The following is a 19,299-nucleotide window of genomic DNA, read 5'->3' as shown; positions in this document are numbered from 1 at the left end:
AAAAGATAAAGCGTGAAATGTGTATGGAAATTACGGTAAGATAACTCTGGCAGGGGCCAGCCAGGTGGCATAGCGGTTAAGTTCGTGCATCTTGCTTCAGCGGCCCCAGGTTCACCGATTTGGATCCTGGGCGCGGACCTACTCACCACTCGTCAAGCCACGTCGAGGCGGCGTCCCATATAGAAGAGCTACAACTCTACAACTATGATACACAACTATGTACTGGGGCTTTGGGGAGAAGAAAAGAAAAAGAGGAAGATTGGCAACACATGTTAGCACACAGCTAATCTTCCTCAAAAAAACAAAAGGAAAACAAAAAACAAAACACAAAAAAAGGGAATTGAATTTGCATTCCTTTAGGAAAACAAAAGATAACTGGTAGAGTTTCTTGGACACAAATACCAGACAACTTTAACGTCAGCACTGTGAAGTGGGAGCCTAGAGAAAAGCATGGCATAATCAAGAGCCTGTCTGGACAGGACACGTGTGGGACACTGCGGGCAGGCTGCCAAGCTCTGCAATCAAGTCCAGGTATGTGCTGTCCAGTGAGTCAGGTGTCAGAGCCAGTGAATCAGAGCTGGAATCTAGTAACCAAGTTATTATTGAGGCTAAAGGTTGAGAACAAGATAAGTGAGCTGAGAGTACAGCAGGTGATCACACTAAAGCACAGGTAGGAATAAAATCAAGGACTCCCTACTGGGGTAGGGAAACTTGGCTAGGAAAGTCGAAAAGAAGAGATGATCATTTGTGGATAGATATGTGTTGAAAAGCTGCTCCCGACCACAGAGGCTGGAAGAGTGGCAAGGCAAGAAGCAGGCAAAGGTAAGAAAAATAACTGAGTGTTCGCTCAGTGAGGTTAAATTTTACCCGAAAAGCAAACTGTCAAATGCTGCTACTCAACAGATCAGTTTGTGAATCCACAGGTAACTCCATCCAAGAGCAGCCTATGTGAGGGCAGAGGGTTTTGCTAGGGCCATGGTAATTAATTTTCTTGACTTGCAATGAGAGCAGTTGAAAAATAAAATAACAAAAAAAATGAGATGATTAAATAAATGTTGGTAGGTATATGATACGGTCTATGGGCTTCATATGATATCCAGAATATTCTAACTCTTGTAATTAGTTTTCATCTTATATAAGCAGATGTAAAAAGTTAAACAGCTCTACTTGTTATTCCATGTGACTAAATTTTTTAGTGAAATAACTTATGTCAGTAAAAATTTCTCTTCTGAAAGAATATCCTATCTTGTAGATATCCTTATCGATTTTTTCCCATCAACAACCCTCATATTCTTCAAAAAATTAGTATTTTGCTCTTCCTCTAAAAATCTTCTCTTTAAAATGACGTGTTTTACTAAGTTACTGTTACAATTAATAATCAACAGGAAGCAAGTCAGGTGCTAAAAGCTATCATGACACTAAGGTTTGGGAAATTACCGAATAGCAGTTTGGTGTTTAAAAGAACAGTTTTCAAAGTGGTATCTGTCAGATTCAAGCCGATATGTCTAATCTTAGAGATCTGCTTGAAACTGTGATGTTCCATCACTGTATATTTGCGCACTTTAAAAACTTTTTGTGTATTTTATATCATATCCAGATAAATGCTGGCAAAATGAAACCAACTCTTTTATTGAATAGACACTAAGTTAAAACAAATAAAACAAAATGCAAAATCACCCTTTGCCCCACATTTAGAGTAATCTGGAGATCATGTTTCCGAAATGACTATCTGCTGATCTAGGGTCACGGAAGATTATACACAATGAATTCTTATGTTAGGGAGCAATGAAGATAATAAATATGAATACAATCTATAAAGAGTCAATATAATTAGCATTTGCAAAAGAAAGTACTTATTTTAAAATTTGGTTAATAGGACTTAAGCAAATAGTTACTATATAATTCTAAGTTTTTATAAGTAACATAATTAATATGTCATTAAGGCCCATTGTTAGTTTCATTGGGAAATTATCTTTTTATTGCATCTGTCCAAGCTGAATACAATTCATTTTATTGTCTCCCATAACTCATTTCTTATGGTTTTATGAAAGTGTATGAGGTAGTTTCACCTCTGGCTCTAGCCAGTGTTATACTACATCACAAACTCATTTAAATAGTGATATTAATGATTTTAGAAATCACCACAAATGGTTGGCAGCATCGTTGTCGTTAATGTCTCAAGGGAGCCACACAAGCGAGTTTTATCAGCTTGAGGCCTGAGGTATTTGATGAAGTAATAACAAACTAGGTCTGAATTGTCTTTCATTACCCTTTATCTCTCCTAGAGAGAATATAATCTTATTCAAATTATAATGGCCTCTGTTATCAATGAGCTTTACTATTTATTTACTTGAATCCAGACATGCAAATGAACATGCATTCTGCTTCAACCTACCTGTAATGAAATTTCTCCACTATCAGAATCGTGCACGGTCACAAATTACAAACTAGTTACTAGTATAATTTGCTTAGCATTAAAAAACCCTACTCATTCTTTTAATATACTATCTTGATTAAAGAAGTAAAATCTAACCATTAGGGTTGAAATACAGTATATGCTAAATAACTTTAAAATAAGATCACTGTTTCAATTAGGAAGTAGTTTTATTTTATTTTTCTCTAAAGCAACATATAAAGTTAAATTGTGCTGAGGCTACCTTAGGTTAAGTCGAGAATTGTTAAAACCTGTGGTACTACTGTTTGGTGCAGGACACTTGATATCTAGATACCTACTTTTTGTTTGAGCTTAGTTATCTTTATTTATGACAACATTCTTTATATTTGTTAAACTGGATAATTTCAAAGAGCTTTCATACTCCTTATCAATTTTATCCCTTTAACCAATCTGTAAAGTAGGGTAAGAATAATTATGTATAGTTGACCCAGAGAGGAACTACAATTCAGAGAAATGCTTTGATGTCATGCAAAGAGAATCAAGACGAGAGCATCCTCTGGGCAATTTCTCTTTCCTCTTTGCCTAGTCTCCTTTTGACCTTGAGAATAACTCTGTCTTCCTTGTCTCTTTCAACATGTTAACTAATAATTGCAAAAACGAATTCTTACAATGAAGTTAATGGTGGTATGTAAACTAAACTATTTTTTCCATTGGTTCGTTCATACAATAAATATTTATTGACTACTTGCTTTGTGCCAGATACTGTTCTAGATATGAAGGATAATGCAGTGATCACACGGACATGAATTTCTACCTTCACTCTATTATATTGGAGGTGATGTGTGTAAATGCTATGGAAAAAAATATAAAAATCACGTAAGGTGGAGGGATTGTTTTTAATTTTAAAAAGTATAATGAGGTAGGCCTCAATGAGATAGTAATAGATTAGAAGGAGATGAGGTAGTAAACCTCCTTACATAAAAATTGGGTATTGGTAATGTTAAATAATGAAAACTCAAAAGAGTAAATTTAAAGATCTAACTGGCATGGGCCACCCCGTGGCTTAGTGGTAAAGTGCGCACGCCACTGCTGGCGGCCCGGGTTCGGATCCCAGGCGCGCACTGACGCACCGCGTCTCCGGCCATGCTGAGGCCGTGTCCCACATACAGCAACTAGAAGGATGTGCAGCTATGACATACAACTATCTACTGGGGCTTTGGGGGAAAAAAATAAATAAATAAAAATTAAAAAAAAGAAAGATCTAACTGGCTTTATTAGCAATTCATGAATCCAGCAGCATCCCATCTAGCAAGTAGAAAGGAGCTCAGAGGAATTGTATAAAATGGAAGGTTTTTATTGGCAAAAAGATAGTGGGACAAAGAAGTAAAGAGTGGATTATTTCAGGCACGGTCACCTTCCCTTAGAGGAAGGGAGGAGGTCTTATCAGGCAGATTACCTCACTAGTGTTAATCAGGAAATTCCAGACTGATTGGTTTAAAATTCCACTCCTGGGAGAGGCTGAAACTGCAATTAGATTAGATATTGTCTTTTTTTTGTGTGTGTGAGGAAGACTAGCCCTAAACTAACATCTGTTGCCAATCCTCCTCTTTTTGCTGAGGAAGATTGGCCCTGGACTAACACCTGTGCCCATCTTCCTCTACTTCATATGGGAGGCCGCCACAGCATGGCTTGACGAGCAATGTGTAGGTCTGTGCCCAGGATCTGAACCTGTGCCGCCAAAGTGGAGCATTCAAACTTAACTACTAGGCCTAGGTATTAAGTCTTGATGGGGCTTAGCATAAGTGACTCTATTTTGGGCCTGTTGTTTCTTTTTAACAACAGGTTTACCATTTTCTATTTTGTAAAATGTTCTTGATGTATCATTAGATTTGATCCTTGCAATAACCTTAGGAAACAGGCAGGACAATTGTGACGATCTCCATCTTACAGATGAAAAAACACATTTGAAGAAGTTCAGTGTCATAAACAACACCTGTATTAATTTCCCCCTACCAGGCCATATTTTAACCCTTTAATTTAATATTCTTCAGTCCAATGCTCTAGCTTCATTTGGGATTGTTTGAAATCAATGAGCTTCCCTAAAATTAAAATGTTAATATTATACAAGTCAATGACATTCAGAAAGATAAAATCATATCTGTTGTATTCAGTAACGATTTCATTTCATCAAGCTCATTAGTGCTCAGCCACGCTGGACCTCCTGATTCTCAAATACACTCCTTAATTCATCTCTCTTTTGCTTTCTCTGACTGGTAAATACTTGCCCACATACTCTCTTTTTCCATCTTCCCATTTTGACATCAGACCTTTCTTTATGGTTGCTGTTTTCTCAGATTCTCAGATGGCGGACACCTTCTTATCATTTGGGTCTTAATTCTATTATCACATTCAGATTATTTATTGTCTACCTACTGCTAACTAGAGTATGAGCTACCCGAGAGCAGAGGCCCTGGCACCATGATCACGGCGGTGTTTTCAACTCTCAGAAGTTTACAAAACACATTGTAAGCACTCTTTATTTGTTGTGCTTATGAATGAATATTAGCTATCAAGTCATCCCACAACTCCAAATATGTTCTAAGCATCAGTAAGTAGAGATAAACATTTAGAATTAATAAAACTAATATTGATTATATTAGGTTCTTTTCTTAGCATTGAATGACTTAAATAGCATTACAATTATCATTTTTCAGATCAGAAAAGTGAAACATGGAGAGAGTGGCTCTAACAGTCAATAACTCTTAGTACTAAAGATTTGGGTACTTAACCACTTCACTCTATGAAATTCCCCTTTGACACTATCCCAAAAGATTTGCGTATATCCTTTGAATTATTATAATTATAATATTTCCTTTGAAAGGTTGTGAATATTTCCAACACATTGCACAAGTCTAGGGAGTTCTATTTGCATTATTATTACATGAACATAGAAAATAATGTGAATAAACTCCCTTAAGTTGGGCAGCATGAAGGTCATTGCTTTATTTGGAATACCTTGAACAGCTTATATTTTCCTCCTAATTCTACTGTCTTCTGCTCTGACTGGTGAGTAGTTAAATAGTTGCCACACACTCTAATTATCATTTTTCTACTCACCACTAGAAGAAATGTTAGTAAAAGTATAAATACAGAAAAAAATGAATATCTTAATTCTACAATGTTTATATTTATATGTGCACTGGAAAGCTTGGATTTATACTTAGAGGAAGGAGGTAGTCCTATCAAAATCATAACACAAACGTTAGTGATAGTTGCTAAGAAAACTAGGAAGGGTTCTAAGGTATGTATTTGTTTATGTTTTAAGATTAATAATTAGAAATTCTTATTCCAACATCGTAAATATTAGTTATCAAAGAAATTGGATATTGAGGGAAAAAAGAAGACTTATGCAAGACTTCCACATACTATAAAAGGTGAGCTCCTGCTTTTTTGTGTGTTAAGGTGAGAGGGAAGATGTAAGATAGAGACAGCATCTCATTACCTTGTAAGGTTTGTGAGGATATATACGATGGCATGAAGCTCTATACCCTGCACCCAGTATACAGTGTTGGAGAAATAGCAAAAGTGAGTAATGATACTTTAGCGATTTATATCAGAGTTATTCAATGTGTATTTTGCAGAGTACATAAGTAGGATCTTAAGAAGTATTATATAAAATAAGATTTCTATGGGAGATATATTTCAAAAATGCTTAAAGATAGTTAATCAAGTGTTATTTCTGAAAAACTTCTTGGAACTTTTAGTAAACCAATATGAGTTGTAAGTATTCAAGAGGCAGTTACAGGTTGCAGTGCTTCCCAAGTTAACTTGAATTCAAAGTTACATCTTCATACAAAAGAATGATATGCCTTAGAGTTTACTTGGGATTGCTGATCATTCTGATTAGTAATGATAGGAAAAGCAAATTAGGTCATCTCAGTCACCAGTTAATAAGGTAAAGAGAGTTACTAGGGTGGTTACAATGGATAGAAGATAAATGGAGATAATTGACATGATAGAATTTTGATATAAGGTGTTGACAGTTCCTGGAGGTAAGATTCTCTATATTCAAACACAGCTTAAATTAAATTGATATCACCTTAGAAAAAAACTTAGGGTAGATTAAGCTATAGTTAAGGGTTTTAAGATTATTTCTAAAAATGTATTTTAAAAGGGTTTTATTATCCTAGATATATGTATTTCTTTTAATTCTGCTTAGAATTAATGATTGTGTATCATTAAATCTAAAAGATTTGTAAAAGATCATTATTGATTGCAAAAAGGATGTGTATTCCTCTAGGTCTATTTTTCAGCCAAATGACAAATTTAGCTCTTTAGACCTGAGATCATTCTGAGAATAGATGCCATTTTATAAGCAGCAGTTTTTCCCAAATGTAGGTACTGGTACCTAGGAAGATGTAGCGTCTAAAATTCTAATTGTATACTCAGTCTATAAAATAGACCATGTCAGACTAAAATGCACTTGGTAAGTCTCTTCCTGTATCTAGGATATGTGACAAATAAAATGCAGTAGGGGCCGGCCCCGTGGCTTAGCGGTTAAGTGCGTGCGCTCCGCTACTGGCGCCCCGGGTTCGGATCCCCGGCACGAACCAACACACTGCTTGTCCAGCCATGCTGAGGCGGCGTCCCACATACAGCAACTAGAAGGATGTGTAACTATGACACAACTATCTACTGGGGCTTTGGAGAGAAAAAGGGGGGAAAAAAAAAAGGAGAGGGATTGGCAATAGATGTTAGCTCAGGGCCGGTCTTCCTCAGCAAAAAGAGGAGGATTAGCATGGATGTTAGCTCAGGGCTGATCTTCCTCACAAAAAATAAAATAAAATACTGTAGAGGTGAGTATGAAACTTATTTTATAGAATTTTTTGAATCTTGGAAATGAAGAGAATGATACCAAATAAATGAAAGATCAAATGACAAATAAATAAAAGATCAAATAAATGCAAGATCAAATGAGAACACTGTTACCTCCCACTTTCTACTTGGCCAATAAGCAAGCCCATAGGTTTCCTTAAGCTAAAGCCCAGAGCAAATATCTTAAAGGATCTCTTCCCTTAGAATACTGGATGTGACCTCAGAAGTGATTAAAGATAAATGATGATGTTTGGCAGAATACTAGGGACGTTTAAGGTAGGAAGGAAAATATGGTAAAAGAAATGGGAATCCGTAGAGCTTGATCAAGTAGTTAATACAATGCAGTGTTTGATGAAATTTTGGAGCATCTAAATAGGAAAAGAATTTTTGTTATTTAGCAATTTGTAAAGTAGATTTTATTCAAATATAACACAAATAAAGAGAAACTGATAAATCATTAGTGTGCAGTGAAATTAATCATCATAAAGAGAACATGGCCATATAACCAACAACCAAATAAAGATATAGAACATTACTGGTGCCAGGGAAATCCCTTTGAACTCCTGTCAAATATGACCAGCCATGCCCATTCCAAAAGAAACATCACAGACATTTTTTGCCTCATTTTGCACCTTTCGTAAATGGAATCATATACTATGTATATGTACATTATGTATATTTCATTATGAGAATATCCCTGTTATGCCATCATGCAATGGTTGTGTTGATTTGAACTTTTAAAAAATAATTACAATTAATGTTACAAATCATAGAAAATAGTTCTATAAGTTGCCAAAATTTTAAGACAAATTTTCATTTGAGTAAATCAATGAGTTTTTTTTCTTTGTCTCAAATATGATGCTGGTGATTAACAACTAAACGGAGGTTTTTGGCCTCCTACATTAAACTGGACATAAAACAGGGATTAAATATGTCCATCATCAGGCTATTATCAAAAGCCAAAGAATTATCCTGAATGCTTTACACAAAATTATGATAAAAATTAAATACAATGTCACATGAACATAGGAATTTTCTCACGCACATAGAAAGTATAATCATAATGTAGAAAGAGTGATTTTCCTGTATAGAATTCCTTTAGTTCCTTGGCCTTTGGATCATGGAATCTTTCGAGAATCTGGAGATCACTTACATTACAAGGAAAATTTTCCATATCTGCATACACAACACTTTGCATTTAATTTCAGTGTGGCAGAGACCACCTGAGGGAATTCACAAATCTGTGATGCTGAGATGAAGAACATTAACTTTAGAGTCTTACTTTTGCAAGCGTTTCTTTACAAAACAAAGACTATTTAGAAATCTACACTCTTTTGTAGAGAGGAAAGTCACGGAGGCTTTTTCATCTTTTAAAACATAATGATAAGTAGGCAGAGAGTTTGCTTTTCTGGGTAACTGAAATTAGCCACCAAGGCTAAATTATTCTTGCCTTTGAGTCATCTCAGATTTATCTCCTAAATCATTTCAAATTCTCTGGCTCTACTCTAGTCCCCAGATGCAGCATATTGGAATTCTCTCTTTCTGTCTCTGTTTGATACTCTATTCCAACATGTAATTTTTGCAAAAGTCTTCAGAAAAATTCTTAGGTTTTTCTCATTTTATCACTGAATCATTTTGTGAAAACACCAATATCACTCAGCTGCAATACCAGTTGCAGCTAACAGAAACTGCTCTAGCTATTTCGTGCAGAAAGGTACTTAAAAGGAATTAAGTGCTAACAAAATCAATGTTTGGGCCTCCTGGAATAATTCCAAAATTATATCAAAGAATTGACCACTAAACTGCCTGTGACAAAACCAGGAAACTAAAGCAGGACATTGCTTTTCCAAATTCTGACTTCATGATCACACAATCTTAGCTGGAATCTGGAAATCAGAGAGCCACCACTGCAATTGTTGGTTAGGGGATTGCATCACCTGCTGTGACCCAAGAGTAAAGACCTCCACCAGAATGGCTGGCTCCAGGCTCCACTACGCCAGCCAAATTGATGCTAGGCCCTTCTCTCCACTAAGGTCAGTTCTGAATTCAAGTTTTACGTGAGTACACACGATCAGTAGGACCTAAATTACATCCAGAACTCTTGCTACCAGGTAGTCCTGGAATGGCAGTTTTTAGTTCCCTGTTTCTGCAGTACATAAGGAAGACCACAGGGAGGTGGAACAGACGCTGATAAGATAATTTACCTTATGTGCCACAGACATCTAGCAGTGTCAGTCATGGCTTCGTGACTATGAGGATGTGATTTTCACGAGAACAGCAATAAATATCCAAAATAAACCTGACTTAAAGGCTATTCAATGTTTTTTTTTTTGTGAGGAGATCAGCCCTGAGCTAACATCCGCCAATCCTCCTCTTTTTTTGCTGAGGAAGACGGCCCTGGGCTAACATCGGTGCCCATCTTCCTCCACTTTATATGGGACGCCGCCACAGCATGGCTTACCAAGCAGTGCGTCGGTGCGCGCCCGGGATCCGAACCAGCGAACCCCGGGCCGCCGCAGCGGAGCGCGCGCACTTAACCGCTTGCGCCACCGGGCCGGCCCCTATTCGAGGTTTTTAAAAGAAAGTTTACACTGTATTTAAGCATCAGGGTTATTATATAACAGCAAATAAAGAAAGGATCTAGAACTGAAGCTATGCCTATTGAATTCTATGCAAGGACTAATAGAGACTGCTCACAATATCTTGCTGCACTGAAATTATTTTTGCATTAAATATTGTTTGAAATAAGAGAGCTTGAAATTCGCTAGGGCTTAGATTTCTTTCCTTTTTTAAATTTGAGCTTGTGTGTGTGTGTGTGTGTGTGTTCTGCTTACAGAGAAATTTTTCACTTCATTAGCATTTTCGTAATAGAATTCGATATGCACATTCCAGATGTCTAGAAAGGACAACAAGAGAATAGCAAAACATTCTCTTTTTTTCTGTATTTAATTAAACTTTTCCCTTACACAGGTTAAGAAGAATATTGTTATATATATTGTTACATATTGTTGTTACACATTGAATATTGTTGCATATTGTTACAAATGCTGCATATGCTTTTTAAACCTGTGCCTCTACATTGCTTTACAATAGTGATGTCGCATATGCGTTCCCTGAAAACAGATGTTCTGTTTCTGATATATAAATATGCATTCCCTGAAAACAGATGTTCTGTTTCTGATATATAAAAACAAGGGGGATCAGAATTTTTTTGATCTTTCTTTCAACTTCCAGGTAGCTGATCTAAGTGTCAGGCTGCTTTTGAACTCTAGAGAAACGGCAGTTGAATTAGTTGGGTGTTTTTTAGTAATCTATGTATAATAAAAATAATTCTGGTTATAATCAATAGCTAGAAAAGTCTTTATAGTCCAGCATGGTACACTGTGGGGAAAAATAAGTTGACTATTGAGGCACTCATCATATGTCAAATATAAGGTATCAGAGATATCCTTACCTCTTCATTCATTAAGACCAAAAGGAAACTGGTATGCTAATACAGAAATTTTTAGAACATTTCCCTGTCAAATTGACCTTTTTCTATTTAAGCCTTCTTAGTAAGCAATAATACTATTTGCTATATGACCTCGCTTAACACTGAATTCCACCCAGAAAAACTAGGAAAAGATGCCATTTTGAACAGCCCCCAACTACACATTTGTAGGCATTGTTAACACAAGATTATGGAAAATAATACAACAAACATAAAAAACATGGAGCTGTAATGGAAGCTAAGTGCGTCCTGACCCTCAACTATAAAAAACATCTCTGCGTTTCTCACAACTGCTGAGAAGAAAGTGTGTCTTCCTCTCCACCTCTGGTCGTCTCCACCTCTGCTCGTCTCCAACTCTGACTTTCTGTGAGTACTCCATTTCCAGCAGGAGATCCCCACAGCAGAAGACCTCTGGCCAGTCAGGCCTGCAGGTTACTGCTCCTGACCCCACCTCTGGCCGTTTCTGGTCTGTGTCACACTAGAGAATCTAGGGTGTGTGTGTGTGTGTGTGTGTGTTTGTGTTTGTGTGTGTCTGTGTGTTGTGTTTTCTGAGTGTCAGAAAGCAGTGGGGATAACAAAAACTCTTTCTTTCCAGTGTTGTCCTCATTTTTCTCAATCGCTCGCTACTACCGTCAGAAAATATTAGCACCTATTTGGGAGTGAGGATGGAAGCCTGGGTTGAAATTTAGGCTCCAACACTTTCTAACTTTATCACCTGGGGCCAATCACAGCTTGTCTGAGCTCCGGAAAGGCTATTTATCCTTCAACAGAGAAACCCTACCTTCAAAGCTATCATAACGATTACATAATTGCATAACATCTGTAAAAATGCCAAGCCTCATAGTCCACAGAAAGTAGATTCTCACTACATGTTAGTTCCCTTCCTTCTTTCACAGCTCTCACAAAACTGTATTTGCTCTCCCCCTAGTGGCAGACCTCCTGCACTCATTATTTGCATAAATTACTCATATCAAACACTGTTTTTACTTGCAACAATCCACCCAAAAGGTCAAAAGATAAGACAATATTATGTCCAAATTAAATACTGTGGAAAACAAACAAAATACAGACCTTATAGAAATGAAAAGAATGCAAATACTAAATGGAATACTTCCTTTAGCCAGAAAAGAATATAAAAATGAGAAAATAAACAGCATAATTACAGAGAAGGAAGAACACGTGCTGTTGCCCAGCGTGGATATAATTTTTGGTTCTGGCTGTCACAATTACAAGTTAAGTAGCATCATGTTGTTCGTGCTTAATTTACTTCTGAGCTGTTTACAAGGACCAACTCTGAATGTGTTTGTTTTGTGTAGACACATCTGTTGACACTGCCTCCATCTTATTGTCAAACCACAGAAGTTGGTGATTACAGATTCAATCCTCTGCTTAGAAATAAGACTGCTTTCTAAGAAACATTTGTTTCTATATTGCAAAAATCTCTTCTGTAATTTCAAACATTGTAAATCGTGTTGTTTTTTATAGCCAGATTTATTTCTTTTAGTGTATTTCTTTGGTCAGGTTTTAAGGTCAGCCACAAAGTGACTTCCTTCTTATTGCACATAAAGTTAACAGTGTGATCTACCCATTCAAGGATGCTTTTTATTTTTATTTTACAAACACACTAAAAACAAAATTTAAAAATTTTCTAGTGAGTACAAACGGATTAAAATTTCCATTTAGGGGCTGGCCCAGTGGCGCAGCGGTTAAGTGCACGCGCTCCACTTCAGTGGCCTGAGGGTTCACAGGTTCTGATCCCAGGCGCACACCAACACACTGCTTGTCAAGCCATGCTGTGGCGGGTCCCAGATAAATTAGAGGAGGATGGGCACGGATGTTAGCCCAGAGCCAGTCTTCCTCAGCAAAAAAGAGGAGGATTGGCATTGGATGTTAGCTCAGAGCTGATCTTCCTCACAAAAAGAAATAAAAATAAATTAATTAATTAAATAAAATTTCCATTTACTTATAGCTTAAAAGTTGGATTTTATTAAGGAGAGTAAATTTGTGCCTGAATATATTTTTCAGAGAGAAAGAGACTTTTGCAGCACCTTTCATATCTATATTTAACTACCTCTTAAATATCCTGAAAAATTCATATTGATTAATTGAACTAATGTTTATTAAATAAAGATTTCTTGAAAAAAAATTTCTAGGAGATAATTAATATTGGAATTACAGAATTAGTGATTTGGTGGTGACTGTATTCCCATTTTCCTCCTTTTTAACTTGGCTTATCTCCATTTGTTGCCTTTTACGGATAAGAAACATTCAGGTCAGCAAAATCAATGAGTTTTATTACAAAAAAACAGATGTTATCGTCACCTACTCTGTCAGTTTAATTAGAAATATTGAAATGTGCTATATCCCTGTTAAGCTTAAGACTGTGGAAAATAGCTTGTTTTCCAAGTTCCTCAAATTTTCTTACAGCTATTATTTCAAAAAATGAATCATTTTTCACATTTTAACTAGATCAGAGAAGAAGCAAAATTTTGGCGTTTTTATTTTTAAACAAATAATCTAGAGTGTTTTGGTAAGGTCTGATCACATTTAACATTGATTTTAATCCTACAGATCATGGGACTATGTAAGAGGCATAAACCCCATTTTTGCCAACAAAATAGGCCAATAAGCTCTCAGTTTGTTATCAAATAAATTATCAAATAGACTGCAAAATTACAGGTGTTTACAGACCAAACAGTTTATTTTCTTTCTTGAGTAACACTTCAGACCAGTGGTCTCCTCTACACAGTCAGTCAAGGACCCAGGCTAATGTCTTCTTTTCATCTTCAATAAGTGACTTCCAAGATTCCCTGGGCATCACCGTTTAAGTCAACCAGAAAGGGGGAGAAGACAGCATTAAGCCTGTGAGTGGTACAGCATTTCCACTAGAAATGAGCCAGTGCCATGGCCACAACAACTTGTGTAAGGGAAATTAGAAAACATAGGCTAGTTATATGCCCATGAATTAAAAAAAATTATGGTGAACAGCTAACATTCTCTGCCAGAGCCTGACCACTAGTAATCAAATATCCATTCACACATTTCTTCCCACATATGGAACATGCTAACTCTCCTTTTAAAGGAGGAAAATCTGAAATCCTATCCAGCTCCAAGTCCAGAATGGCTTGGTGATGTGTAGATTTATCCATTGTGCTCAGAAACACTTTCTATGACCAATGCCTCAAAAAGACAAGTTATCTCTCCTCCAGCATGCCATAATTGGGCTTCCTATCCTTGGAGAAGGTTGCTTGATTAGACCTGAGTCTGCGCTCTGGTAGAAATTTCCAGAGCCCCCAGCTCCTCTGGCTAAGGGCTCTTTGTTGTCTTTTTTCATCTTAGCCACATCTGAAGAGGGTGTTTAGGAGTATGTCTGTTTTTGTGGTTGCTCAGATCTTACAGCCTGATTCTAAATTACAGAAATTTGGAAGGCTGAGTTGGGTGTAAGGCTTGGACAATCTAAAGCTGTTTTAGAACATAACAGTGGTTTCCTTGGCTTGACTAGTGGCCCTCTCTAATATCGATTATACTTTCAATCTGTTTGTGTCCACTAACTTTCATGTACACAAATCACAGAAAAAAAGTCTTCCCAGACAGTTTCCAGCTCTGCTCAGTTTTGTGCTCTCTTCAATGGACCTGTTCTTCAAGTTAATGGCAGCTACTCAGCAACATTGAGTCACCTAAAGAATAGTCTTAGATGGGAAGACACTCTCTTCTGTTCATGAATTTGTAACTTTTTTGATATATATGAAAGAGTTCTTCATTGACCTTCTGATTCTCAGCTATATTTTGAATTAGTGAAGTTGTTAAATAGAAAAAGTTTGAATGATTTAAATGCCATGTAGAAAGTACAGGTCAAAGAGGTAAAGAATCATGCATTTGCATGCATAATCAGAATAACTGTTCTATAGATAGATGTAAGTGCATATACACAACAATTTCAGAACATCTCATTAATATTCTCTCTAATTAAAGTTAAATCTTGCTCAGTGGGCATATGTATTTCACTTTACGTACTGATGTATAGTCATGTGAGGCTAGATCCAGGGTAGAGGAGACCAGCACATTTCTATTTTAAATATTATCTAATTCTCTGTTGCTGTCTTAAATTGGAAAACAAGTAATTTAATGGAATGAGGCCACTAAGGCTACAAGAGTGATAGAGAACCAATCAGGAGATAAGGAAAAGAGTATCAAATAAGGTCGGAATATATTTGATAGGCTTGGCATCCTGGGTATAATAAATGATAAATCAAAGTTTGAGATAATCAGAAATACAGTATTTATGAAACAATAAAATCCTGGTCTAGGCACAAAAAGAGAGGCTCACACACACACACACATACATACACATACCACACACATATTTGTGCACAAACAAAATCATCATATACAAAATTGGCATAAACGAACCACATAAAATCTATTTCTTTTGCATAGAAAATATTTCCAAAATGTCTCTTAACTTCCAAGCAAGAAAATTAGTCTTTCTTATGGAGTGTGATAATGAAACTATGCCCAAAGAGAGCTATTTAAGTTCACTGGATGTCATACTTATATTCTGTTCCTTCATGAATGCAGGCATTGCATTAAAATGTCAGAGTTGGGAACTGTGATCAGAAACCAAGAATTCATTTTTCCAGTTTCAAATGCTAGTTAAGAAAATTAACTTCAAGTTCTTATTGGTAAAATCCTACCATTAATTGTTTTCTGGTGAATGATGCTTACCATATAATTTAACCCATTGAGGGATGTCAATAGCTAATTAAGACACATTCTCTACAATAATATTTTAAAAACTAGTTTCTGATTTGTTCCATTAGCATACTAAAGACAGCCTGACAAAATAATTGATAATGAGAGTGTGTCCATCGCCAACAAAATCTGGAAGTTTTCAGTATCCAAACTAACAAAATACCTGCCCAAATGGTGATCTACAGGCTCAAGTAAGACAACAGATGACCATAAATAAGATTATACTATGGAATATGATAAAAGGAGATAGCCAAGAGTGAAATTCCTCTGAAATAGGCAACAAGAGGATTTGGAGATAAGAAAGACTTAAGTTCTAACTGCTGCTTCACTTCTTGCAACCTAAGTGACATTTTTTCTTATAGCAAGAGTACAAACTCTGAATCTCAGTGTCTTGATCTATAAAATGAGAATAATAGCACTAAAACATGTTTAGTATTTGTTATTTAGCACAAGGTAGTGTGAATGAATACAGATGTGAATTTAATCCAGAGATATATTAGAGTTTAATTTTCACACCTGAGTATCCTTCACTTTTCTGAAGTATATATGCAAATCTCATGTGTCCCTTTCCTAGATAAATGAGGGTGAATTATGTACCTGGGTTTGAATCTTGGGAAAGAAGGAAGATCCTCACTTTCCTGTGAAGATGTTCTTGGGAAGTAGCAGAAATGCCTAAAGTCAAGGCAATGTTATTGAGTCTATGAATTGCCTCAATGCTTGGTTACAACTCATATCAAGAGGGGAGTATGATATTTTGTAGTTACACTCAGAGTGTTTCTTTCTTGTATAATATCAGAGCATTCTGAATATGTAATTCCTGAAGAACTGTGACCTGAAATAAAAGCATGATGTCCTGGGGCTACCAGATGACTCAGAAAGGATAGTTTTACTGATGTAATAAGATGACAGCAGCATGACATTAAAAGCTATCCGTGGAAGAGAAAAATTCCAAGCACACAGGTTGTCCTTGGTTGCTTCCCCAACATTCTTTTCCTCTTCTTTTCTTCCTAAGAGGGCTCTGAATTTCCAGAGGGTGCTCCCTGACTCGGCTAATTGATTTTGTTTACGCCAAAACCCTTAGCTGCAGTGATTGGTGCAGGTGTGGTCACTTTAGCCGTAAGCAATTGTCCTACTTTAAACCAGTCAAAGGGAGATTCGAGATTTGTCATTGATAAAGAGAGAGAAATCCTCTCTTTCTCTGTGAAGGAGGAAGACTCTAGCCTCTGGATTGCCAGGTGTCATCTTGTTACCAGCAGGTCAAAGCCAGCTCAAATTGGGGGGCAAAGCTGAGATTCACAGGAAAGGAGAGCCTCTGCTCCATGATCTTTGGTCATGTGAAAAAATCCTAGTTTGAGTTGCTTTTTTCTATATCTTGCTACTGAAACAATCATAACTAATACCAAGAGTAATAAATCTGCCACAAAAATTTGAAGCTTCTGTAATGTCATCTAATTAAATCAGAATACTAATGATTAATTTAAAATGGTCATCATTATAAGCAAAACCTATGAGGTAGAGAAAAATATTAAGAAAAGAAAAATATATATGCAAATGTGTAGTGGAAGGAGAAGAACAATGAAAATTTGCAGAGAAAGTAAAAAGTCGAGTGACTATGAGCACGCTTATACTGATTGTAGCATTATTCACAATAGCCAAGAGGTGGAAGCAAACTAAATGTCCATCCACTGCCGAATGGATAAGAAAATGTGGTATATACATACAATAGAATATTATTCAGCCTTAAAAAAGAGAGAGAGAAGAAAATCTTGTCACATGTTCCAACATGGGTGAACCTGGAGGACATTATGCTAAGTGAAATAAGCTAGTCACAAAAGGACAAATATTATATGACTCCACTTATATGATGTATCTAAAGTAGTCAAACGTAGAGAAACAGAAAGTAGAATGGTGATTGCCAGGGGCTAAGGGGAACCGGAAGTCGAGAGTTGTTGTTCGATGGGTATAGAGTTTCAGTTTTATAAGATGAAAAAGTTCTAGAAATCTGTTGCACAACAATGTGAATATAGTTAACACTACTGAATTGTACACTTAAAAATGGGTAAGATGGTAAATTTTATATTATGTGTTTTTACCACAATTTTTAAAAAATGTCCCTGGAGAGAGAGGAGAATGGAGATAGATGGCTTAATGGGTATGGGATTTTCTTTTAGGGTGATAAACCCATTTTGGAACTAGATAAAGGCAGTGGTTGCACAACATGGTAAATGTGCTATACACCACTGAATTGTAAATTTTTGAATGGTTAATTTTATATTATATGAATTTCTCCTCAATAAAAAAGAAAGAAAGAAAAAAGGTGACTATGAAGTTTATGCAAAGCAGTAGTGAAGATTATACATACTTAAACTTTACTGTGATTCAGTCAAAATGTAACTGTTCTACATTTATTAAATGATTTAATCATCACAAGCCTATGGAGTAGGTGCTATTATTATCTGTATTTTACAGAAGAGGGAAAATGGAACCATTTTCCAAGACCACACAGCTTGTAGATCACTCTGCTGAGAACTCAAACGAAGATATCTTCATCAGTACGCTGTACCACTTCTGAGATAGAGACGGAGTGAGGCTGGGCTCCAGAGATGTTTCATTTACTGAAAAAATTCTTATTCCAGGTTCAGTCCCTGTGATTCCTAATTGTGAATCACATATTTATTAAGGCATCTTGAAGAGTCTCTGCTCCTTGCAACCAGATGACCCTACCTAGAGCTCAAGTGGCTGACATGGAGGGCGGACTATGGAACGAGATGGGACCGTTGTGCTCAGAAAAGGAGCCTGGAATCAGGGTCAGATTATCAGCAAAGAAAAGGTGATGCTGAGTAAAAACAAAGGAGGTTGGAGAGAAGCCTCTTGGTCAGAATCAAATTGTTTCTGCTTGATGAGGAGAAAGTTGTAGTGAGTTGAAACCAAGGTTAGCCTGATAGTTGAATTGGAATCTCAAAAATTCTAGATGGAACTTTCATCACCTGTATAGTATCTGGAAACTAGATTAAATGAATTTTCCCTTCAGCTGTACATGCAAAAGTAATCATGTTGCTCATGTAGGAATATTATTGTTTGACTATGCTACTTTTTGCAGTTTTGTTAGTTACAAGCCCATGAGTTATGGGCTCATGCTCTGTCACCTGTTTAAAAATGTGAGGTCTTGGAGTTAGAATAGTTTGAGTCCAATTTGCTACTTACTAGTTAAACCATTTGGGTATGTTACTGAATAGCAGTTTCTTCATGTATAGAATGGAGATGAAAATACTTTCTTTGACACGTGTGGAGAAGAATAAAATGGAAAACGTATAAATTAACTATCCCGGTGCCTCATTGCTGATTCCAAGTGGTTCATTCCTATGTTACTATAATAACTATAATTATTATTGCATATGTAAAATATCCAACTACATAGAAAAATTCCTAAAATAACAATTCCTCAGTGAAAGCAAGTGCCAATTTTTTTCCACATATACTTATTTAAAATAAGCTTCCTGATGGAAAACTTCACGGTGATTGATTTTTCAGGATCTCTAAATTTTAGCATTAAAGTACTCCGGATAACCTTAAATTTAATTTAAATATTCAAAGTTTATTGAAACCTAGACTCACCTCCTTACTAATAACCAAAAACAGAATCCTATTTTATACTTTTACTTCAGACGGAGTTTTCTTTTACTTACCTATTATACATTTGCTGTTTCTTTCTTTTGTCACTTTAAACTTTTAATTGTAGCACTCAGGGGGCCCTCCCTGGCTTCTTACAACTCTGCAATTAGCTTTT

General features: G+C 36.3%; 1 pseudogene; it reads left to right on the top strand.

The window, feature by feature from the left end:
• Positions 1-19,299, top strand: part of LOC131415568 (telomere zinc finger-associated protein-like) — a 60,064-nt pseudogene that overhangs the window by 16,506 nt on the left and 24,259 nt on the right.

The sequence above is a fragment of the Diceros bicornis genome, chromosome 17 (assembly GCF_020826845.1).
Source record: "Diceros bicornis minor isolate mBicDic1 chromosome 17, mDicBic1.mat.cur, whole genome shotgun sequence".
Taxonomy (NCBI): Eukaryota; Metazoa; Chordata; class Mammalia; order Perissodactyla; family Rhinocerotidae; genus Diceros; species Diceros bicornis.
This window is presented reverse-complemented; position numbering and strand designations above follow the sequence as displayed.